Below are 25,976 nucleotides of genomic sequence, written 5' to 3'. Positions count from 1 at the left end.
TCACAATGTCTGGAGCCCTTGATGTCTTGCAAATGAAGAAGGAGGGTGTCCTCAAATTCCTTGCAGCAGGAACCCACTTAGATGGCACCAACCTTGACTTCCAAATGGAACAGCACATCTACAAAAGAAAAAGTGATGGCATCTACATCTTAAACCTGAAGAGAACCTGGGAGAAACTTCCACTGTCAGCTCATGCCATTGTTGCCATTGAAAACCCTGCTGATGTCAGTGTCATATTGTCCATGAATACTGGCCAGCGAGCTGTGCTGAAGTTTGCTGCTGCCGCTGGAGCCACTGCTATTGCTGCCACTTCACTCCTGGGGCCTTCACCAACCAGATCCAGGCAGCCCTCCGGGGGCCGAGACTTCTGGTGGTCATTGATCCCAAGGCTGACACCACCAGCCTCTCACAGAGGCATCTTGTGTGAACCTGCCCACCATTGCTCTGTGTAACACAGACTCTCTTCTGTGCTATGTGGAAATTGCAATCCCTTGCAACAACAAGGGGGCTCACTCAGTGGGTCTGAGGTGTGGATGCTGACTGGGGAAATACTGCTCATGTGTGGCACCATCTCCCATGAACATCCATGGGAGGTCATGCCTGATCTTCTACAAGGGTCTTGAAGAGATTGAAAAGGAAGAGCAGGCTGATGCTGAAAGGCTGTGACCAAGGAGGAATTTTAGGGTGAATGGAGGGCTCCAGCTCCCTAGTTCCCTGCTGCTCAGTCTGAGGTCACAGACTGGTCTGAAGGCTCACAGGTGCTCTCTGTGCCCATTCAGCAGTTTCCCACTGAAGTCTGGAGAACTCAGCCTGCCGCTGAAAACTTGTCTGCAGCCCCCACTGCTCAGGCCACTGAATGGGTAGGAACAACCACTGAGTGGTCCTAAGCTGTTCTTCCACAAACTCTTAACAGAATGGAAATAAGGTTGATGGAAAATAGACAGTTTCAAAAAAAAAAAAAAAAAAGAATGACTGACTCATAGTAGGCACCCAATAAATATTACTATCAGGGGTATTATTATTATATAATTTGATTTTTACCTCTAATATCTTAGATGCAAATTATTATCATAATAATTTTGTATGTAGGTAGGAAAACTGAAGTGCAGAGGAGGTAAAGTACTGACATCATATTGTGTTGTGTGCGTTAGTTTTAAAGCTGAAAATGCACCGCATTTCTTGGTACCCCAAATTGTTTCCTTTCTACCACATTGTACTCCTACCAAGTAGTTGGACAAGAGTCAGAGAATTTATTTTCCTGTTAAATTCACGACTATCTTCACCCAAAGCATTTATACTGCATCTATTCCAAAGAAGCCATTCATCCAAGTAATTCAATGACTGAATAATTAAAGTGTTCTCTAATTAGAGGCAAATTCTCTTCTTTCTCAGAATTCTGTACTTTTATGCCAAGCTCAAAACTTTGAAACCTAGAACAAGGTAACTTTATAACAATTTTCCATTTCTGGGAGATTCTTTGTCTTTTGACTTTTATGTCATGTTGTCTGTTGTCCAAGAGGGAAGCCAACAGATAGAAATCCACTGATCTTCCCATCACCAAATTTGCCAAAGTACCTGTATCTGTCCGCACACTCCATACCCCCATCTGATTATACTGAAAAAAGTTTTCCAGTTCCTACCTAAGGCCAGGTGTCTCTTCGATATCTCTCCTTCTCAAGAACTCTACTCTTGTTAGCAACTCCCGTCTCTCTGCTCCATCAATATCTCCCTCTTTAGTGCATCACTCCATTATCAATAGAAAATGCTCTAGTGTCTCATATCTTAAAAGAAAGAAAACAAACACCTTTGGTGGCCCTCTAGTTACTGTTGTATTCCCTTTTATCCTGCTCTAGTACAATATAAAAGGTGTTATAGTCATTGTTTCCAATTTCTCAACCCTCATTTACTTCCAAATCCACTTCAGTCATGTTTTCATCATCTTTCCCCATAGAAATCCATATGTTCATGTCTCTGTCCTTAAAGTACTTGGTCTCTTAGAAGCATTCAATACTGTTCACTGTATTCTTCATGAACACTTTATTTTCTTGGCTTCTGGCTCAGCACATTCAACTTATTCCTGCCCTACTGATATCACTGACTACTTTATCTCAGTCTCATTGTTTGATCCTTGCCTGACAATCTCAAGGACCCTACAAGTGAGTACTTCTCAGGTCCTAGGTTCCTAAGGGACCTTCCCTCAGATTCTAGGTTCCTAAGGGATCCAAGAAAAGTATCAATATTTTTGCAGTTAATCCTGGATTAGATGTTAAAAAAAAACATTAAGTCTCATATTCAGATGCTGTCCCAATATACCATATGTTTTTCTAGTTTTATTTATCCTGCTGCTTGAATAGTGTTTATTTTCTCATTTGGTTTGTTTCCTATTTGAAAACATTTATCAGAATTGCTTTTAGAAGCAATAATATTTTAGATATTATTTATTGAGTACAATTTGCATGTATTCTCTTACATAATGTTTACAAGCACCCTATAAGTGAGTGGTTATTGTCACTTTATAGACAGAAACTTGAAGCTTAGAGAGTTTCATTGACTTATCCAAGTTCATACAGTCAATGGCAGAGTCAGAATCCCATCCCCATATCTGACTCTATTGCAGACGCACTTAATAAACATACAATGTTATATCCAACATTTCTAGAACAAGCTGGAATTTGGGGTCAGGATACTGCCACTTGGGGGATGGGATTTGTAGAGAGCTTTTTGTTGCAAGCAACAGAGAACACAATTCAACTGGAATATATGATGGGATTTATCATCTCAATGAAAGGAACTCCAGAGCCATGTCATAGTAAGATCAGTAGCCCAAGCAACTCATCAAAAATACAAGCTCCTTCCAGTTCTCTGCTCTCCTCTGGCTTCATCTAAAGCTGTATCTCCTTATAATTTCAAGATGGCTGAAGTAGTTATAGAAGCACACCATCTATCATTACTAAAGGAGATATTTCTGACTTAATTAAATTTATCAGGAAGGAAAACTTTCAGAAGCTCTCCAGTAGACATCCTCTCACATCTCATTAACAAAACTGGCTACTTACCTGTTAAGTACCCACCTTGGCAAAGGAATCATCCCTAATGGCTTAAATTTACCAGGATCTATCTACCTGATTCATAGGGAAGTTGAGAGGAAGGGAAACCAGAAGAAAATCAGGGCTTGGACACCATGAAAAGAAGATAACCATTGCATAGGCAACCAAGGCCTACTTTATCTCTAAAAGAGTACATTAGGCACAGTAACTGTGACGAAGTATCTGTGTCTGTGCATGTTCCATTTCGAGGTCACTTTTCCTTTTAACAAAACCTCACTTTGTTAAAAACTTTTCAGCTGTTCTTCATACATCCTTTATTCCAAAAATCTAATTAGCTACTTTGTTGGCAAGAGCCTTAAGCAAAACATGCTTTCTGTGGTACCAGCAAAGTTTACCTATCATTCGGTCTGTGACTGTTCTGTGTCGGACTTCCAGTTTTTCAAAAAGTACTGGTATGCTAAGGAATTGAACACATTCCCAAATCCTCCAGAGGCTCATGCAATTTTAAAGTTCTCTCCTTAGAAACAAGTTGTCTGAGCTGTATAATCTCTGATCACGACTAATAATTTGAACATTTTGCAATGACTTCCCCCTTGTTAATAGGATCTGTGACTCAGATGCCCTGTGCTGGCCTTCCCTCATTCTTATTTATAGAATATTCATATTTTCAAATACTTTCCCCATGCTCTTTCCTTTGGCTCTAAAGTAAACTGTATTTGCAAGTGGCACTGTGAGCCTCACTATAAAGTACCTCACCATTCTGCGTATCCAGCTAATCAGCAGATCGAGCCTCACTGCATAATCTTTCTCTCACTCAATGACATGGAGTTCTCCTACTACCCCGACTCTGTACCTTACTTTAGGTCGGGCATTCTCACATAGAAAGGACTTTGACGTGATGGATTCCAATCTCTCTCTAGCTACTCTGGTTGCCAGAGGTACCCATGGGATATAATTAATGGCATCATCACCTCACTCCCCCGGTAGAGGTTGGGCAAGAGTTGGTGGCAAGAGTCAACAGTGTGTGTCACTATCATCTAACCTCTTTCAAATCCTCTCAGCATCTACTCCCTGTCATTGTTAATCCTCCAGTATTTAATAAAGTGCAAAATAACAAGACTTCTCATATTTGCAGAGTTGACAATTAACTAATTAGCCCATTGACTCATTCAGCCATATTTGTCCTAGTAAGTTAAGGGTTTTGGGAGGTGTATTAATCCTTTAAGGCCACAGGAGCCACATTTGCAGCTAATGGGACCATATCCCTAACTTACTACCAGGGAGGGACTTGGGATATTGTTAGGAAATGGAAGCCATTAATCCTCACTGTACCAAGAGGGGCAGGTGAGAATGACTTTGCACCAATTGATGAGAAAATGTGTTTTGTTTTGTTTTTCTCTTTTAAGGCCAAAAAGAGACTCTGAAGTCAAGCCAAAATTGGAACTCAATGTTTTCTGGCCAACAGCCTGTGTTTGAATTTGAAATCTCACCAGAATTTGTTTATTTGTTTATAGTTTTAAATTCAATACCGAGAGTGGGTAGGCAAGAAGTTTTATGCTGGGGCCAGGGCAATTCTAGCAACTGGAGTCTTCAACAGCAAGAAAGGAGCATGAGATTCCATTTCTATTCTTTAGTCTGCTTACACAGGTCCTCATTAAGTCGTGTGGAATATACCAGTAGATGGTGGGTGGGTGGGTGTGTCTGGGTGGGGGAGAACCTACAAGGAAAGGACATTCTTAACAGGACTGCTGTCCTGTAGAACCAGACAGACTGTGGGAGTGAAGTGGGCCCTCCCCTTGGTGGGCAGCAGCTTATCTGAAGGAAAACTATTCAGGACCCATCTCTGCCTCCAACTTTAGCAGGAGGCTGGACGGCTCTATTGGGATATCCTGGGAGCCTGGGTAGGGCAAGCGGTCGCACCTGAAACGTGAGCGTGTAAGCCCGGAGGCTGAGCAGAGGAGCAGTGGCTTGTATGAGCATTCTGCATGGGGTTCACAGTTCTCTTGTGCCAGGGCACACATTTTAGAGTCAAGCTACCAAATCCAAATGGAGAAAATGTAAGTATAAAGTCAGAGGTAGGGATGGTCGTGGTGGGGGTGGAACAATATGCAGCTAAAGTGGTCGGGGCAGAGAAAAGCCAATCTCTGCAGAGAAATGTAGGTCAGATGGCAGCCCCAAATGTCTTTTATGTGGCTTCCAAGGCCATGTGGTATAAAGAAGGAGATGGGAGGTGTGTTTAGTGTTTAAAGGTACAGCCTGGGGCTTACAAATGTATTTACAACCTTATGTTTATTATACGTACTGAGCCATACATTCTCAAGGCCTCTGTGTCCGGCTGCTCCCTCTTCCTACCCCACAGATTAATCACAGCTACTCTTGGGAATAAAAAGAAACCCTCTTTTTCTTTCTTTAAAATGAATCTTAAAATCCCTGCTTATATCAGCCCACTATGCGATATTTAGGTTACCTAGGTCGTACACAACACTCCAGGAATCTTTTCTTCCTTTCCAGCTATTGTGATCTGTTCTCCAAGGGTCCTTCCTTCCCTCCATGCAGTTTTCGTGCCAAATAAGAAGAAAAGCTTTTATTTCAACAATAAGTAGCATGGAATGTGGTAGAAACCACATCAAACTCTTTGATGGGAGGGCATAGAAATTCAGAGAAAGAGAAGTTTCGTTGGCCTTCTAGAGGAAAAGGCCTGGAGCTAATATTTAAGAACACAGGGATTTTTCCTGCTTTGCTCCTATGAGTATAAGTCATTTCACCTCTCTGTGATTCATCTTTACCCTTTGAAAACTAATGTATGTACGGGTGTATGTATTAATAACTCACTTTGTTCCACAAAGGTTGTAAGCCAGTGTCTCAAAATAGAAACAAAAATGTACTTAGAAATATGTAAATGAGAAAACTGGTTCAAAGGAAAAGTAAGAACGTGAAAAATTAAGATGCAGTTAACGTTATTTTGTCCATAAAATAAATTTAGTTGGTAGAGAAGGTCAGGAACATACCTAGGTGTTTTCCAATCATAAATGCAAAGAGGGTAATATGAGCCCTGGCTGGTGTGACTCAGTCGGTTGAGTGTCATCCCGAGCACTGGAAAGTTACCTGTTTGATTCATGGTCAGGGCACATGCCTGGGTTTTGGGCTCAATTTCTGGTAGAGGGCATTTCTCTCTCTCTCTCCCTACCCCCTCCTCTCTCTCTAAAAATCAATAAAAAATATTTTTAAAACAATTTTTAAAAATGAGGGTAATATGATATGATGATGGTGACAAATAAACAGTACTTATTAATTGCTTACTATGCGCCAAGCACTGTGCCAAGTAAGCGTTTTGTTGTTGTTATTCCATTTTTATCTTGTCCCAAACTCTATGATGCAGATACAATTACTCTTCTCATTTTTCAGGCAAGGAAACCAAGATTTGATATGATAAAAATAAACATTTCCGTAAGAAGTAGAATATGAAATATGATATTGCTCCATGAGTCACTAATAAGAGGTTGCATTGCAATGTAGGGACCAGTATCCTCAAAAATATTCTTATGGTGAATCTAATTGAGTTAGATAGCATTAAGAAAATCTATAAGGTTGTTACAATGTTATTTATATCCAAGTGAAGTTCATTAAAGATCTTCTGTAGGAAGCCATACAGTATCATTCCATGGATGCAGGATTTTCATGCTTTGGCTTAACCCAATGATATATTTTAGTTTATCTAGAGGCATGAGTAGTTTTAGCCTCAAAGCAATATTCCACAGAATCTAGTTCAGAGATTTTATTAAGTATTTAAGCTCCCTGACAAATACCTGGAATTGCAGATGTCTATATCACTTTTTCGATCCAGCTTGATTCCACTTTGTAAGTGTGGTGGGGACTAATAAGGACACACCAGCAAACAGGTCGCTGTAAATTCTTCTACAGAATGACCATGGGCAGAACCAAACCGTTCCTCATAAAACAATTCTGAAATGTTCACAAGCCCCAGAATAATGAGTAACCGAAGTTCAGTTAACTGATATATTCATGTGGTCATAGAAATTTTATTGAGATGTGCCAGGTATTAGAGGCACAATGGAAACAAAATAGAGCCAGGCCCTCTCATCACTGAGTATATGATCTGCTAATAGGCATTGATAATTAAGTAGGCAGTTAAAATGAAGCACAGTGGAACAGACACACAAAAACATGCACACAGGGAAAAGGACATGTGCATTGAAGGCAGACATCGGAGTGATGTGCCTATAAGCCAAGAAACACCAAAGATTGCAAGCAAACCACCAGAAGTGGAGAGAGTGGCCAGGGGCAGGTCATTTCTTGGGACCTTCAGTGGAAGCATGGCTCTGCTGACACTTTGATCTCAGACTTCTGACCTCTAAAACTCTGACACAATTGGTTTCCATTTTTTAAGACTCTCTGTGGTACCTTGTTATGACAGCCATAGGAAACTAATACACACACCTTCCCCCACCCTCAGCCTCAAGCCAGAAACCTGGGAGTCATCCTATACCACCTCTCTCTTCTCTCAACTGCCACATGCAGTCACCATACTCTGCACCCCCTAGCTTTCTCATTTCATACCTTTGCTTATAGCTTCCTTCTTCCAAGTGCATTTGGCTAAGGCCTAGCTAACTTAGGTCTATCTCAGCTCACACATGTAGATCAGCCAAGATCCAATCAGAAAAGCAAAACCACTATGCATATGAAGGAAAGTACTGTATGAATAACAACTTTCACAAGAGTGGGAAGGGCTTGAAAAGTAAAGATCTGAAAAGGAGAATTTTAAAATCAGAGAAAAATCACTGATAAGATCTGGTATGGATGAATGAGTTGAAGCGTACACAGAGATCTTGATGGTAGGCACATGTAGCTGACACAGTGGGACCCATGAGATGGTTGGTGTAGAAGCTTGGCAAGGTTCTTGACTACCTGTGATTTATTGGCTCTGTGAGTTCCCAGCACAGGATCTAACATGGGTTTGAAGGCACAGTAGATCAGAAAGGCCAGTGGTCAGGACTGAGATGTGGGTGCAGAAACAGTAAGAGGGAGCCCAGTGGAGAACACACCTACCCCTGTGCCTGTATCTTAGTTTCTAACAATGATGACCTTTACAGCATAACCTCTGCTGCCATGCTTCCACCTTTCAATCTCACATAACTTCATTTTGGGGAGTTCTAACCTGGGGCCATACAGAGAAAGAGATTTTAAGCAACAACATTTCCAAATTGACAATAAAATACTATAGCTCAAGCTGCAACAAATGACCACACACTTGGCAGCTTAAATGTATTCATTTAACATTTAACATTGTATTTAAGAGAATACAACAGAAATGTATTCTCTCACAGATCTGGAGATCAGAAGTCTGAAATCAGTATCACTGGGCCTTAATCAAGTTGTCAGCAGGGCTATGCTCTCCCCAGAGGCTCTAGGCAACAGTCTGTCTGTGCTTCCTCCAACTTTTGGTGGCCGCCAGCATTCCTTAACTTGTGGCTACATCACACTGCACAGTAATTTTCCGTTTACTTTTTTTGTATCTCCTATAAAAATCTGAACTCTTCAAATATGTAGACCTGTCTTTCTCTGCCCTGATGACTCAGTTTGAGCCATAGTAAACAAGAAATTAGTGTTGGGGAGTTATTCCCTGGTCATGGGCTATATCAATTGATAGTACATTCTCAGATATACTGGTTAGAAGATGCTTTCTTTCATTGTTTCCATGTAGCTATTTTTTAAAAAATCAGAGCTTCCTACTAGCATGATCTAAAATATTGATGCCCTCAGCTTTCTGTGGAGCCTGATAAGGTTTAGATTTAACTGTGGTTGGTCTTACCTGAGCAGCCTCATTCATTTACCCAAGAAGGCTCTACAACAATTATCATTTTTTTGCATGTGCCGTTAGATGAAAGAAGTTGCGAAACAGTGTTCTAACTAAAGAAAACTTGGTTCTATCTTTTATAAATAAATTTTTTATCTTCCCTGAATTCCAATATAGATTGAAATGTATTCTGTGGTAAAATGAACACAAGTTTAAGCTCTGCCTCCACTGACTTACTCTGTGTTGTTGTTCTGGTCAGTAACCTACCTACCTACGACTTGGTTTTCTCATTCTGAAGTGAAAATAGCAATTATACTTGCCCTAAGGAATCATTTCTGTGGCAGCGCATTCTACATTCTTGTGTCTGATATAAGCGTTAATCATAGTTGGGGGATCAGGAATGCCAGTCCAGATCATGGGGTCTGATTAGACCCACGTAACTGTGTTGGAAAATTATCATTTGGTTCACTTACTCCTTATTTTGAAATTACCAAGGTGGGATAGAGGCATCTGGCACAATTGGGCATCTATGATACAGACACGTGAGAAAGCTCTATCAGGCTGGTACCAGCCTGTCAGTTCTTGAGGAAGTGGCTCATGGTTCCAAGAAGAGTTGAACATGGTCAAAGAGAGCAGGGTGTAGAGCCCCACAGCTGTGGAGCCAGGGGTCAGTGGGAGGGCATCAGAGGTGGCCTCTGCAGCAGACTTCCTGCCCTGAGAATGCAGCAGGGCCTTGCCTCCCTTAGAGGCTGCTTTTCCTTTCTGAACCTATTCTTTATCTAGTTGATTGTTTTTACAAACTCTTCTTTACCTTCTTACCCCCAAAATTCCCTTCCTGCCTACGTTAGCTGGAGTTGGCTTCTCTTGATTGCCATCAAGAACCCAGCTAGAATAACTTAAAAGTTTTTAAAATACCAATTCTACCCTAAATCAAAACAATATATTTTAATAGTTTTAATAAAAGAAGTTTTATTTTATATAAGAACGTTACACTGCATTGTTTGCCAGACGTCCCTAAGCTTCCATCAATTTCTTCATCTTCAAAATACGGATAATTTCTTTTAGGGTCATTTTGAACATAGAATGAATTATTCAACAGATATTTATTGGGTGCTTATTTATCAGGCACTGTCCTATGTGTTTGGGGTATATGTAAAACATTAAAAATATATCCAATGTGTACTTGATAAAATATAAGTGCTGAATAAAACCGATAAATAAGAAAATAGTATGTAAAATGATTGTTGTAAGAATTAAACTGGATAAACAGGGAATTCTAATGTATAGCAGTACAAAATGAGAGTGTAGTGTGATAGAAGTCATATTTTAAATGTAATTTAGAAAGGTAACCAATATTCAGATATGCTCTTAATTGTGGTAGATCAAGTGAATGATTTCCAAACGACACAGTTCCTTGTCTCAGGAGAGATAAGCCATATGTACATGAAACAATACCTTAAAATATGTTGAGATATAACAGTGCCATATAAGTGGAACAAAAAGTAAAGGTTCTTAGAGTGAAGGGAAAAGACACCACTGTCATCAAACTAGACTCTGTAGGAAAAGCAACAGAGGAGATATTGGAGCTCAGCCTTTAGTGATGATAGGATTTAAAACAGTACTTTTTCGAGTCATGGGCATTGTTACTCATATTTTTCCCCATTTGAGCCACTGGTGGAACTTTACATCCTACTTCCATTGTGGTTGGGTGGCACCATGTGACTAGCTCTGATGAATGAATGGAGAGCCAAAGGGACAAGGGCCACGTCCAGGTCAAAGCATTTAATTGTGCATCTGGGACTTGCCCAGCTCTCTTTATCCTCAGGCATGGCAGCCAGCAATGTTCAAAAAGACTACTCCATCTGCTGACTCTGTAACGTGTAAGATGAGGCCAGCCCTGGGCTAACTCACCCTAGACACATGACTAGCCCCCAAAATAAGGCTTTGTTGTTTTAAGCCACTGAGAGTTAGGAATTGTTTTGTTACTGCAGATGGCCCAGCCTATTCTTACTGATTCAGCAGTTGTAGGAAAAAAGGCAAAGGAGGAATCATAGATGTGGGAATGTAGACTCTTAAGTAGGTCAACTCCTTGAATAAACTTAATTTTGAAAAGAAGTAGATTCTAAAGAAAAGAAGAGGAAGCGTAGACTGCAGAGAATTTTGCATGTTAGAGTAAGAAGCAGGAACTTCTTTCAGGAACCTATTACTGGCTTTGAGTAGAGGCTAGATGTGAGACGTTAATTTGGTGAGTCATCCAAAAGCAATGGTGCATGGGAACTAGAGAAGGGAGCCCAGCAAGGCTACGGCAGGATGCAGACAGGGTGTGAGAAGAAAAGAAGTTTTCTTAAACTGGTGGCATTACTCTCCTTTAAAAAAAAGAACAACAATAACAAAAAATCCCCAAACAAATTACATGCTAATCTGGGGAGAATTTATAGATTCACCTCTAACCATTTGAGCTATTGGTTTAATATTCTAGACTCAAGGAAAAAGCACTTGGACCTCTCATTTTGCATTCATCATGTTTGAGTAATGGTTCTTGTTAGCCCTGTAATAATGTCCTCTTTTTTTAAAAGTGAAGCCTAGTAATAAAATTTTTATTGTAATCCAATGCTAACATGATTCTTCCTAACTAAGAATTATGTTTGGTGGATTTAAGCAACCCCAGCAAATATTCAGGCTAAGAATTTAGAAAGATACATTTGACAAAAAGAACACCCTTATGGATTTATGTTTTTGGGAGATTTCTTAAGAATATGAGATTTCTTATTGTCCTGTCTTTTACTTTTAAATTTAAAATTAGTAGTTTTCAACTTTTAATTACTTTAAGAATCACCTAGTGACATATTTTAAAATGCAGAATCCTCAGGTCTGTCTCAGAGTGATTCTGATTCAGCATGTATAGGGGTCAGGGACTGTAATGGACTAAATGTTTATATCCCTCCTCCAAATTCATGTTGAAATTCTGTCCCTCACTGTGATATTATAAGGATGTGGGCCTTTGGGAATTGACTAGGTCTTCAGGGTGGAGTCCTCATGAATGGGATTAGTGCCCTTATAAAGAGAGCCCAAAGAGCTCTCTTACCCTTTCTACCATGTGAGGACACAGCAAGGAAACTGTTGTCTATGAACCAGAAAGTTGTCCTCACCAGACATCAAATCTACCTTTACCTTGATCTTGTACTTTGCAGCCACCAGAACTGTGAGAAATAAATTCTTGTGGTTTAAGTCACCTAGTCTATGGTATTTTTGTTATAGCAGCCCAAATGAACTAAGACAAGAGGGTTAGGACCATATACATTAAGAAGTAGCTCAGGTCATGTGTGAAGGGAGTCTGAAGACCACACTTGGAAAGACATTGTATTGATTCTGAGATCCCAGACTCAATCAGGAGCTCTGTGAAGGCCTACTGTGTTTTAATTATCTTGGTATCCCTGGTGCTTATTATAATTCCTAGCACATTTGAGGCAGAGCTGTATAAGACTTACAGACACTGGCTTTGCAGTTGGACAGACCTGGATTTACATACTGGCTCTAAGACTTCTTAGCTTTAAGACAGGATGTAACCTCTCTAGATCTAGCGTGGTCCTCAGAAAGTTGAAGATAATGACACCTCCCTCCATGAAGATTATGGAGCTTACATGAGATTATGTTTCCATAGCACAGTTCCTGGGGCCAGGGATTTGGAGCAAGATCTTGGTACTATTATGATGGTATTATGGCCAGCACACAAGATCATGACTGGGGCTCCTTACCAAGGAAGAAATGCCAAATACAAATCCAAGTTCCTCTTAATTAAGGGCTGAGCATGCACCCAGTTACCTGCAAGACAGAAAGCAGGTAAAAATTGACGTGGAGAACTTGGTGTAGACCTGGCCAAGGTGAGGTGTCCTGGTTCCCCTACATGAAAGAAGAAAGTCCAAGGTGATCTCCCCACATGGCTTACTTTGAAAGTTTGGTAGCTCTTTGTGTCAGGATAATGTGGCTCCATCATGTCCCAGGCTCTAACCAATATTATTAGAAATCCCTTCTTCCTTCAGCGAGGGAAGGGAGACAGAGAGGTGGAGGAGAGAAAGGGAAAGCAGACCTATTTCCTCCCTGGCTGGGACCATCAGAAGTGCTCCATAAAAGGTATTTGTTTGAGTTGTTTATTATTATTATTATCATAAAACTTTGTGAATGATGAGAATAACTGACCTTTATTTAATGCTTTCTATGTGATAAGCTCTGTGCTAAGATTTTTCCATATGTGTCTCATTGAATTCTTACAAGGAAACCTTTGAGGTTGCTGCTATTTTTATCACCATTTAGACACAGGAAAGTAAAGCTTAGAAAGGTTAAATAATTTGTTCAAGTAAGTGGTGTTAAAGCTTGGATTCTGTCTAATGAGCCAGTCTTAAGACAATGTTAAAAATGGATTCGTTGTTAAATTGAAATAGAGGAAAAATATGAGTTGCCCTGAGTTTGGGGAATTTGCTTCCAACTTAGGGCTTGGGTGTGTGTTCTGGGGTGAGGGAATCTGCTTTGCTTTTACCTGTCCATGAAACACAAAACAAAACAACAACAACAAATGTAGCTGAAGAGCTTAGGTAAATTTTTTTACTCGTGTTAGTCAAAAATAAGAAATTACCATTCAAGCTTTTCTGCGGCTTAATTACAGGCCTCTGGCTGCAAACAATACACTAAGTGCTAATAATAGGGGCCATCCACAAACAAATTCTCTGGAGACCTCCGAACTCTATTGGGCCTGCTTAGGACAAGTGATAAGGAAACAATGTTCTATATGAAGGAGCAGAGGGCCCCTAGACAGCGTGAGTCTTTTTCTTGTTAATGAAGTAAAATGAACATTGTTACTGGTATAAAACCAACAGCAGAAATGAAAAGCCATTCTTGTTAGTTACCTCGGAGCAGCAGAGGAAATATCTACTCAGCATGTTAGCTAGGAAGCAATAAGGCACCACCGGGAGCCCCTGGCCTGTGCTGTCCTGGCAGAGAGGCCCAGGAAGAAATAGTCCCATTTTTAAAGGGCTTTTCTACATCTCATACGATTTGGGCCCAGTTCCTAAATTATCTTTGAGTCAGAATAGCAATTCTTTGTTATACACTTGGCTGGAGTGTTAAAGAATCTTTGGAAAATGTTCAATAGATGTCTTGAGTTCTATGTAAATATGAAAAGCGCAGTTATTTGTGAAAAGAATATCAAAGAAAAGCTTAATATTATTCAACCTTTTCTATATTGGGAAGCAAATACATTTATTGTGATGTACAAAAAGATGGAATTACTTCATAGAATAGAATATCCAGTGGCTGCAACATAGCAGGTATGTAAGTATGTGTTGAATGAATTAATGAATAAGAAACATATGCGTAGAAGACCCCATTAAATACAAATTAGAAAGCTGAATGCATGTGATAAATAACCATTGGTACCTACCAGTTTAATTTAGCCTTTTGCTACTGAAAGAAAGCCTTGTTTAAAATACAAAGAATATTAAGGCTTGAAATTGAAGAGGGAAGCATGAAAGAATCAGTAATATCTGGGTCTCAACCCCAAGTCACAACCAAACTAGCAAATTCAGTTTCTATTAGATCAGAAAGAATGTGATCAGAGCAGACTTAAGTATTAAAAGAGTCTTGGCCTGAGAGTGCGTGTCCTTGTGTGGTGAGCCTGGGGTCTAATGGGTGTGCTGAGGGGATAGAGGTGGAATCAGGGCCTGGGGCATCGGAGCGCATATCGTCCCCAAATTGTCTATGAATTGTGAGGACTTCATATATTTTCAAGGTCACCTTTGGCTCTGACAACCTGAATTCAGTGCTATTCCCACATTGGCCCAGCTAAAGAGTTCAGCCTCTTTTCCTTGATTGCCCCCATCCGCCACCCACAGAAGATGCTTGTTTGTATAGCAGACTTTACCGATGGTTTGGGTTGCAAAGAGGGCTTACATGACAGAATCTCATAGATATTAATTTAAACATTAATATTAATCATCTCTGTTCTTCAAGTCTTTCAACCACTTTGCCACCCGGAATTTCTTGCTGGCCAGTATTTCCTCACATGCCTCCACTGTGATACTTGACCCATCACTCCCTTTCTTTTTCTCAAAACCTCTTTTTCCTTCCTACTTCCCCTTACTCCCAATTCAAGTTAGCTTCTTCTAGAAATTATCTGAGTTCTTGCCTTACCTGGCCCAGCCCCTCCATGCTAAGCACAGAGCTTCTTCTATATAAAAACACATACCAAAATAGATATGTCACTAAGCAAAACCAGTTCTCCTGAGAAGAATTCTTAAGTTGACTCTTAAAAGACCTTTCAACATTTTTTCCCTCACTAGCTTATGAAGACAGTGAAGGTGTTTCTAGAAGGGGCATTTGCCTGATAACCATTGTTAGCCTTGCTAGCCATTACTTTTAATTCTTCAAGCTTTGAGATATTGGTTACTGCAACTATTAGGTAAAGCTCTGCTCATTATAAAGGTGTCAACCAATCATGATATTATTCTAATTCCAGTGGCAGTGGGTAGTGGGGTTTCCCACACCACCAAGAAATTCTCTGACCCCAGGTGGGTATCCTACAATTCAACTCAGTTCTGCCACTATCTACCTGGAGATAGCATCAGATCCTACAGATGAAGGGCTCAGTCCTGCAAGGCTGCTTCCCCCCACCCTACTTCAGATACCAATTGCAAGTTCACCTTGTCCCTGGGCTTCTGACTCATAGCTTCCTACAACCCCCTCTCCTTGGATTCGATTGATTTGCTGAAGTGCCTCACAAAACTCAGAGAAACATTTGACTTATTAGATTACTGGTTTATTATAAAAGGATATAACTCAGAAAGAGGAGATGGAAGAGATACAAAGGACAAAGCTTCTGGGTTGGTGAACACATGGAGATGTGGGGAGAATGGCTCACTCAGAGAGAGAATGGAGACCCCATACCCTTTCCCCATACCTTGTCCTCTCCAAACCCCATCATTTTGGATTTTTATGGAGACTTCATTACTTAGGCATGATTGATTAAAACATTGGCTATTGGTGATTGAACTCAATCTCAGGGCCCTCTTCCTTCTCCAGAGGTCTGGGATTATGGGGGCAGAGGGACTGAAAGTTTCAACCTTCTAATTCCTGGTTGGGTCTACTGGCAACCAGCCCCCATCCTTAAATTACCTAGGGGCTTTCCAAAACTCATCTCATTACTATAACAAAAGATTCCTTTAAACTCTCCTCACTTAAAGTATTTCAGGGGTTTTAGGAGCTCTGTGTCAGAAACTGTATGAAAACCAAATATACATTTCCTTTTATAAATCACAGTATCATACTTGGTGCTGTTCTCCTACTGAATATAAGGAATTGTCTTTGTATTTAAAAGTGAACACACACACACACACACACACACACACACACACCTATTAGAAGTGCTGCTGGAGAGAGTGGTGACATATATCTTTGATACCTGATTTAGGATTTGCTGGAAGCTTTCATGTTTTCAGTGACTCCTGCAGATTTGAACTTGAAGAAATCTGGTATAGGGTTATCAGCTCCCTGTCATTAGTTTCTTAGGACTCAGGCAATTACAAGGCCTGTTTCCTTCTGTTCCTCTTCTCTGATTACAGTTCCCATGAGATCAGCTCTGCCTTCCTTCTAATCTTATTTCTGGCCTGGCAGAGGAACTATATATTAAGCCCTTGCTTCTGAGGCTACTTGGGTATCAAGATAAATTTTGCAATCTCCTTCCAGAAAGTAGCAAAATGCAGGTTTATCTACCCTACAGATATCCTAGGATCTGACAATAAGAAATAAAGGCCAAAAAATATGTTAAAGACATATCAAAAGGGTATGATATGACCACGACATCCAATTTTAGGAGAGTCTGTCCCATGTAATGTAATTTGGACTGAACGTAAGAATGGTAAAAGGCATCAACATGCACCTCTTCTTCTTGAGAAGGATGTACCCCATCTACACACTCTGTTGCTGAAACTGACACTCTCCATTAAGGAATAAGGCCCCTGGACCACAGCCTCTATACTGATGTGCTGCTTTGACTTCTACCTCTGCTGTGTAGGGCTTAACAAATATTTGTACTTAATGAATAACAGCTTTGTTTCTTTCTCTGTCACCCAGAGATATCTTGATTCTCCACTGTGGACAGTGAAGAAATCAATGCGCATTTAGTTCTCTCTGTCACCCTCTCACTTCACTCCACCCCCAACACCTATGGCCTTCCCTTCATTCTGTAAGGCTTTCGTGAACATTTGTGTTCTGGCCTTCCGTGTAACACAGGCTTCTGACCTTGTTCTACAGGATGATCCTAGAAATGAAAAAGTAAAGAGCCAGTCAACAACATGCAAAATGAAACCAGGTAAATATTCACAAATGGTGTGATTGGACTCAACAAAAGTACCGGTATGTACACTGGTTCTTTCAACTCACACCAAAGTTAAATGGAGTTGCCTTTCATACATCCCATTAAGTGCATAAAATGTTGCCGTGTTTTAGTTTGCTTCACTTCTGCTTGTGACTTTCTCTTTCAGCTTTTTGCTTTTCTTGGAATTGCTAATTGTGTTTTATCTTATGAAGAAAAGAATTCTATGCCTCTTTTATCATTATTATCTAAAATAGTGAATCTTTGAATTCTGGCATTTGTTGAAGGTGAACCACTTTCTCTCACATATCTTCTTCTCAGAGATATCTGAGTTTTTGTCCTTATAAATCTTCCCCTTGCAGATTGCTAATACTAGTGTCTTAGATTCCATCTCTTTTTCGCGGATTCCTTTTTATGTATGTCGGGATGTTTTCTCAAACACAATTTTCTTTTTCCGCAGAGTGTAGAGGTAAATTTTCTGAACACATCAATATTTTTTATTTTACCCATACATTTATTTGATTGGTAATTTGACTAGGTAGAAAATTCAATATTCAAAATCATTTTTCCTTGAAGTTTTGAAATTTTATCCAATGTTTCTAGCATTCGGAGTTCTGATAGGAAAAATAGTTGGCAATTTGATTTTTATTTCATGTATCCAAACTCTTTTTAAGTCCTTCCTCTCCAGAATCTTTTTAGATCTTCTCTTTATCTTGGGGGCTCTAAAATTTCACTCACACCTCTTGAATCCCAAAGGCCTTTTCAATTTGAACATTCATGTTTTTCAGCCTTAGGGAATATTCTATTTTTACTTTTATTATTTATTTCCTGGTGGTTTCTTGTATTTCTTTACTCTCTGTCATGAATTTTTTTTCTAGATGGATATTAGATCTATAGACTACATCTCCTTGTCTCTTAATTTAATTTCTCTCTCTCTCTTTATTTTTACACCACCACCCCCCCCCCCCGCATCACATCTGGAAAGTTTCCTAGACCCTATCATTTGTCCTATCTATTGATTTTTTTCAGGCTCAGCATATATATGAATGTCAATTAATTTCTAAGAAGTTCTTTTTCCTAATATTCTGTTCTCATTTAATAGATCCAATAGCTTCTCAGGATAGTCATAATAATTTTTTAAAAGCTCTTTTTGGTTTCTTAAAATATCTATTTCTTCCAGGCAGTTATTCTGTTTATTCAGCCTTTCTCAAATGTTTAGCAATCCTTAATGGTCCATTCATATTTATAGGTAAGGGCTAAGTTTATCAGTGTTTGTAGGTAGTGTGGGTTTTCTCTGCCGTTATGTTCATCTATTTCTTCAAAAATATCTCCCTTGTATTAGCTGCAGCCAAAGTTCCACAAACTGGGTGGCTTGAAAAAGAGAAATTTATTTTCTCACAGTCCTGAAGCCTAGAAATCCAAAACAAGGTGATGACAAGGTTGGTTCCTTCCTAGGGTTGTTCAGGGAAATCTGTTCCATGTATCTGCCCTTGATCCTAGTAGCTTCAGACTTCTTTGGCTTGTAGATGGCCATCATCTCCTTGTGTCTTCCCTTTTCACATTGTCCATCCCTGTGTCCAAATTTCTCCTCTTTGTAGGGACACCAGTCATACTGGTTTAGGGAATGACCTAAACTTAAACTGATTCTCTACAAGACCTTATTTCCAAATGAGACTACATTCAACAGGTACTGGGGATTAGAACTTCAACATCTTTTGGGGGCAGACATAAATTCAGTCCATAATACCTCTCGGTGGGAGATCAATAATGGGCTTTTTATTACTTAATAAAGGTTAGAAGTTGGGTTGGTGAATTCCAAATTGAGAAAGACTAGTGCGGCAAAGCCTCACCCTAATCCCACCCCATTATGGCAGATCGGTTTGTTATCAATTTCTTTACAGGGCAGGTTTTAGCATGGTCAAATACCATTGTAACCAGATTCTCTGTGTGAGGGGAAGGGTGGTGGAAAAAGGGTCCCCTTATTTTTTCTAAAACACTAACCATTGCTGTCATAGTTGGCTTTGGGTGCTTTAACAAGATATCGTAGACTGGGTGGCCTAAACCATAGACATTTATCTCCCAGTACTGGAGGCTGTGAAGTTCAAGACCAGGGTGCTAACAGATTTGGTGTCTGGTGAGTGCCTTCTTCATTCCTAGTTTACAGACAGCTGTCTTCTTGTATCCTGACACAGTAGAGAGAGTGAGATCTGGTCTCTTTTCCTTTTAAGGAAAACACTAAGGCATGCTACCTCTTTTTATTGAACTTGACTTTATCATGCTTCACAGATGTTGCATTTTTACATATTAAAGGCAAGACTGCCCACCAGCGAAAAGATTATGTCTCACTTTATTTCAGTGGTCTGGAATTGAACCTGAAATATCTCTGAGGTCTGCCTGCAATCCTAATATAAGGGCTCCACCCTCATGGCCTCTACTAAACCTAATTACCTCCCAAAGGCCTCACCTCCTAATGCCATCCCATGGGTTAAGTGTTTCAATATATGATTTGGGAGAGGGGGCATGCAGCCTATAATCTCTGCTTTCTGCTTAGAGGTGAGAAATTCCTTCTCTTTACTACTTTGAGTTATTTCTAGCACATAGATTAAAATATATTTTTAAAACTATATATATATATACTAGATGTGCTTTGTCCAAAAACTAAATGCCCTGTGATCTACTAAGGATCTAGATGTTTCTGCCTGCTTGGTGCTTGAGGTCTTTCAAAGGGTCTGCCTCAGTCCCAGCTGCCCTTCTGGAGGGGCAAGGCTCTGAGTCAGGTCCCAGTAGCAGGCCCTCACCTGAATACATGAACCCTAGGCTAAACTTCAATCCCAGGTCATAGCCAGAATGTGCTAACAAGGGATGTTCCTCTAGAAGGTCAATATTTGGAGGGTGCATGAAGGAGAGAAAGTGTTTTAGGATAGACATGGGAAAACACAAAAGTAACTTGTAAAGTGACAAATAGGAAGGATTTCAGTGGAGGTCTGGACAAAAACTGGGGGGGCTGGGGGAGGAGATGCCTCCTAGGAGGCACCTTTTAAAAGTCTAAAAAAATATATAATATTAATTCTAAAAGAAATAATTTTGTAAGGCAAATTAAGAGGAAATACTGCTATTTAAACTGGGAATTAAACTTGGGGAAGCACTAACTCTAAAAAGTGTTCTACCACATAGAAACTTTGTTTCTTTAGTGTGACCCTTCCTCCTTTCTTTCCCTTTGATTCAAACTGGCCTCAGTGGCACCCGGACTCACCCGCCCCCTTCTCCCTTGCATCGCCACTCCCTTAGCCATTGAGCCCTCAGGACAATAAGGTTCTGATCAACATCAAATAATCTCAGGAACAAAGCCCCTGGCCTGTTGACCACAGATACAGAGCTTGGGTCAAACTAGAGATAACATCTAGGCCTCAGTTGTATTTCAGCTCCAGGTACAGATAATCAGGGAAATCAGACAAAGCGATGCCATGGCCGACATCAGAACCAGATGCACTGCACGGCCGGGTGTGGCTCAGTGGTTGAGCGTCGACCTGGGATCCAGGCAATCGGGGTTCGATTCCTGGTCAGGGCACATGCCCGGGTTGCAGGCTCGATCAATGAGTCTCTCATCATTGATGTTTCTATCTCTCTCTCTCCCTCACCTTTCCTCTTTCTGAAGTCAACAAAGATATATTTAAAAAAGAACCAGATTCACTGATCAGCTACCCCCTGCCCTAGCACTGGCCAATCAGCTGGCCACAACCTTAATTCCCTTAGTCACTATGACTCATGATTTTTCCTTATATAACCCATCTCCTGGAAGCCATCGGGTAGGCAGGTCTTTAAGCATAAGCTCACCTGTGTCTCTGAGCATGGGCCACTTTTAAAAAATAAAACCTTTCTTTGCTGCAGACTAGTGTTCGTGTCTTATTGGGCTTTGACATGGGCAGGCAAGGGGACCTCTTTAGTCCAGTAACAGTGTTAGCTAAAAATCTACACAGTTTATATCAAGGTTTAGTTTAAGTTGTATTTAGAGCATATGCCAAGCAATGTAGGATTTCATGAGAGAGAACTTTGTTTTTCCAGAACACATTTCATGGGCAATTGAGTCAGAGGCAGAACACTAGGCTTCCTGAGCCAGGGATTTGCTCTATGATAATTCTTAATTCCAAGAAATGAATGGAAGTGAAGCACAATGTGGGCAACCTCTGATCAGGAGGGACAGCCGTGCTGCCCGAGTCGGTACCTCTGTCCTCCCTCACCACTTCTCACGGTTCCAAGTTCTAGGACAGCAAGCGGGCCAGAGGGAGAAGGACCACCCTCCCCACCAAATACTGCACCCTGTCGTGGAACTGTTACCAATCCTCACCTTTCTTTGGGAACACTTCCCACTGGAGAAAAGGTGGTCATTTCACATCAAAGCTCAGAGGTGCTTTCTGACTGTGTATAAAGGCGATTTCGATATTTTAACTAATCTGACAATGTTTTTGGAGCTCTTCTGTTCCCTTATTTTCCCTGCGGTAGGGGTGGATAGGTGCTGCTCTCTCTTCAGCCAAGGCTTTGGAGAATGCTGTATTTCTAGTCTGTTTTTATTTGCTGAAACCTCCCATTCTGCCCAAGTATTGCACTAGATTCTGCCCCTATCTTCTGGCCCTTGAACAGAAAATTAAAATTCTCTCTTTCTTTCCAAGTGTCTTTTGTGGTGCAGGCTGTAAACACTATCAACACCATCAAGCTCTCAGCATGAGTTGAAAACCCCCAGAATTAATGGCTCCAGCAACTTCCCACTGGCCCAGGAGAGGGTCACTGCATTTTCACTTTTGTGTGTCAGACTCCATGGCTGTTTGGGGTGCATGATGTGGCAGAGGGAGGTGGGTAGCCTTTAAAATCCATCGGAGGTCAATGTATTCCATTATATGCACAGTGCTTCAAATTCAGTTTTAACCTTTGGCGAAATTTGCAGTGTTGGGATTTTTTATGCTAGAGCAGACACAGGAAATCACAGGTGCAACTCATTTTGGTTTTGACTCACAATCACTGCGGGCCCCTAGAATTTTCATAGCAAATTCTCTCTTTAACTTGAGTGTAAAGTGTCAGAAGTCTGTAGCTTGTCTCTGTAATGTACATTAATAGGTAATATTGATTTGTGGAAATTAATTACTAGAAAAACAGTTCTCTACACACCTTGTGTTTGGAAAGATTTGAGAGCCCCCTTGTGGCTATAATAAATCCAAACTGGAAAATGATGAAAAGCTTTGAACTGGTTTTCTCTCTGTCTTCTCTCTCGCTCTCCTTTTGATTATATTCGTTTGCTTGCTTTATCCCTTTGAGTCATTTTCATTTCATATTAGCATCAGCATATTTCATACAATGTCAGCGGAGGACTCAGAGATGGTAACCAGCGTCAGTTTTAGAACGACAGGCTACTTGGTTTTTTTCTGATTATTAAACTCAGATTCTTATCCTCAAGAGAAATAAGAAATATAGAGCGGGCACATTTAGGGAAGTTCACAGAGCAAGGGAATTACAGTAGCATTATTCTGCTTCCTAAGGGAGGCCTCCCCTTCTTTTTAATCTATATATTGACTGCACAGTGGTAAAAGCCACCTCTAGCAGCCTCAAGCTACGTTTATTTTGAACATCTTAAAGATTATTTTCTCAGATTTACATATAGCAGAGGGAGGTGGGACACTAAGTGTCCTCATTTGAGTGTTTCTAAATCTCTAGAAAATGAACTTTGGAAGTTATTACCTCTCTGATGCTTCAGTCATGCCTGAAGAAAAATATTTGCAACTTAAGGTCACCGTACTCCACACTTGAATTGATGAAGGGAGCGCCCAAGGCAAAGTTTAGACAGAACGAATTGATTTTTTTTCCAGAGAGATTTAAATTATCATGCATATATATTTCTAAATTTCTGTCATTGCTTTATTAATTAGGCAGAATTACAGCAGGGCTCCAGAGCCCAGCAGCTGAAAGATCCCATTGAGTGTCCATGTGGTGAGCTGGGCTTCTGGAAGGAACTCAGGCTATTAATCATGAAAAAGTGGATTTGGGAGAGAACCTGATTAGGGCTCCGAGTTACTTTCAGGACAGTTTGCATTGTCCTAGAATAGTTTGTGGTATGACATTGGAATCTTGTCACAAAATGAATCACGAGCGCTCCTATTGTTCCTAGCACGGACGCAAGTGTCGTGTATGTAGCTTAAGAAGAAAAGAGGAAAAATGAAAGAGAAAACCCCTGATGCTGAAGCCTAGATAGAACATGTGAAAGTGAAAGATGGTGTCTGGTGGATTTCCCCTCATTGCACAGGTGGAATTAGCACAAGTAGCAGTTCCAGGGCTGGTGGGGGGGATTGGTACACAGCTAATGCTGGCCAGGATCACATGCTGGGCACTTTGTACTTTAGGGACTCCAGAAAACTTCAAGTTCTAACACCATCTTTCCTGGTCTTTTTAAATAGGGAGCTTTCACAATGTGCAAGAGCCTTTAAGAACATGCATAAATGGCTACAAGGGTTGTATCAAAAGGATTCAGTGTCCGCCTGAATAAGCTCCTATTGGCCCAAACTTAGATAATTTGAGCATCAATAAGGATAATGACTGCAATGTATTGAAACTTATTAAATATGTTTAGAGTCATGAGCTCATAATAATAGAAACACAAACAAACAATATCAACAAAAAGCCCCTTTGGAGGAGTCTGGGAAAGCAACATATTGTTTTGAAAACCAGTAAATAGAATGAGTCAAGCACTCATCTACCTTTCCTATGTGAACTATACCTGTGAGTATAAAATAGTTGATAAGAGGAAATTTCTTGTGATAGAAGCATCACAGTTAAAATGAAGAAGAAATAGCTGAGTTAGAATATCACCATTCTGCAGCACTCTAATGAATGATCATCAGCCGCTATGACATTCACTGGACACCACGTGCCTCCAGATTGAAGTCCACAAGTGTTTATTATTTCAGAATGATCCCCCCCCCCCCAATTTTAACTGTTACCTGAAGATGTATCCATATCTTGGCATTTCTGGCTATTCTTTGGGGGTCCCCCTTTATGGTTTGGTTTCAAAGAGAAAATGAGCTAATATACAAATCAGTGAAATTCCAAACTTAGAATAATGTGCTAATGTCATATTTTCTTTCTAACTCTTAACTACATTAGAACAAAATAAGGCAGTGTGGGGTCGTCCAAAGATTACTGCATAGCCAGCTCCTTGAGATCAGGCTGTGTCTTTTATACCGTTATATCCCTCGAATCTGTCATAGTGTTTGGCATCAAATACATAATCAACAAAGATTTTTAAATAAATAAACTAGTATAGTAGCTGAGGAAGAAAGTGAAAAGTCCCAGCTCAGCTAGTCTTTAGCTGTTTGACCTTGGGAAAATCCTTTTATCTCGCTGAGCTCCGATTTTCTCATCTGTAAAATCCCACCTCTGATACAGTCTTGTAGTGAGGATAAAGTGAAATAATAGGTGGGGAAATTGTTGTGAAAACCATATGTATGTTCACAAATAGAAAAGCACTATCTGCTGTTTTTTATTATTAACAAAGCTTTTTTAATATTTAAAATGTCACTGTATTTGGGTAGCTCCTGAGGCTGATATTCACAGAGGAAGGGAAGCTGTGGAACTGGAGAGTGTGGACTTGTGTTGGGGATCTGCTGTCATCAGTTACTTCACCCTTTATAGTCATTATTTTATTCATTAATTCCCACACCCTGTAAAGTAAGCATTTACACCCTGTTGTTTAGATGAGGAATCTAAGGCTTCCACAGGTCATATAAACTAACCAGCTCACACCAAACGTGAGATGGACCTGAAATTTCAACCCAGACCTTTTTAACTTCAAAACCTATTTTCTTTCCACTGCATCTTAAAGTGGAGTTTCCAACGTGTTTGAAATTAGGTGCCCGTGCTCTGTCCAAATGAGTCGAGTATGACTTGTATTTTCCTTGAATTTTCTCTTCTTGAATAAAGGCATTGAAACAGCCAACTTCAGGATCCAGCAACCTTCTTTGAACACATTTCTGAGTCTTTGTAGCATCATGTTCAAAAAAAAGACCTATTTTAAAGCCAAAAAAGAATTATGGCAGTGCATGAGCTTTGGCTTTATCTGAATTCTCTTGCATCACTATTTCTAACCACCTTTTATTGTCCTGAGATTACTACAGCACTTGGCTTCTGGATTCCTTGGGACTATTCAAAAAGAATGGAACTGCAATAATTCCCCCTTGCTTCTAAAACCCTTTTCTCACTTGTCAATTTATTATGTGGTGTTGGGGGCGTGCTGAGCTCAGGAAAATTGTTTTTAGGACTTCTTCTGCACTGTAACTCTCTAGAGGACTCTCTGCTTCCACACACTCCTGAGGCTGAGAGGAGCCAGATGCCCTGTGTCCTGATCCTGCAAAGTGCTGCCTCACTTTTGCCTCCTGCTGCCTACCCACAGGGGACACAAACCCCTCTCCTTGAGATGCTCATTTTGCTTCTGGAGCTTTGAGTTCAAGAAAACCTGGACCGCTGCAGCAGCAAGTCACAAATTGCATCTCTATAGCCCGACGCTTACAAGATGATGGAAGAGGCTGTCAAACTGTCACCACTTTGTGAAATTACAAACATCTTCTAAAAGCCTACGTAATTCAAAGGGTTGTTTTGATGACTAAATTGGCCAATGCAATATAGCACTTAGAACTGTACTTAGACATAGTATGCAGGCAATAAATATTAGCCATCCTTATTATTCCTATTGTTATCAATTTTCGTTTCACGT

General features: G+C 40.3%; 1 protein-coding gene and 1 pseudogene across 1 annotated transcript in view; both read left to right on the top strand.

The window, feature by feature from the left end:
• The window catches only part of HS6ST3 (heparan sulfate 6-O-sulfotransferase 3), a 624,059-nt gene that overhangs the window by 580,664 nt on the left and 17,419 nt on the right, over nucleotides 1–25,976 (top strand). The gene's annotated exons all lie outside the window — the stretch shown is intronic.
• Nucleotides 6–887, top strand: LOC107530161 (small ribosomal subunit protein uS2 pseudogene; annotated as a pseudogene).

The sequence above is a fragment of the Miniopterus natalensis genome, chromosome 2, assembly GCF_054644295.1.
Source record: "Miniopterus natalensis isolate mMinNat1 chromosome 2, mMinNat1.hap1, whole genome shotgun sequence".
In the NCBI taxonomy this organism is placed as follows: domain Eukaryota; kingdom Metazoa; phylum Chordata; class Mammalia; order Chiroptera; family Miniopteridae; genus Miniopterus; species Miniopterus natalensis.
The sequence above is the reverse complement of the archived record's forward strand: the minus strand, read 5'-3'. Positions and strand labels throughout refer to the sequence as shown.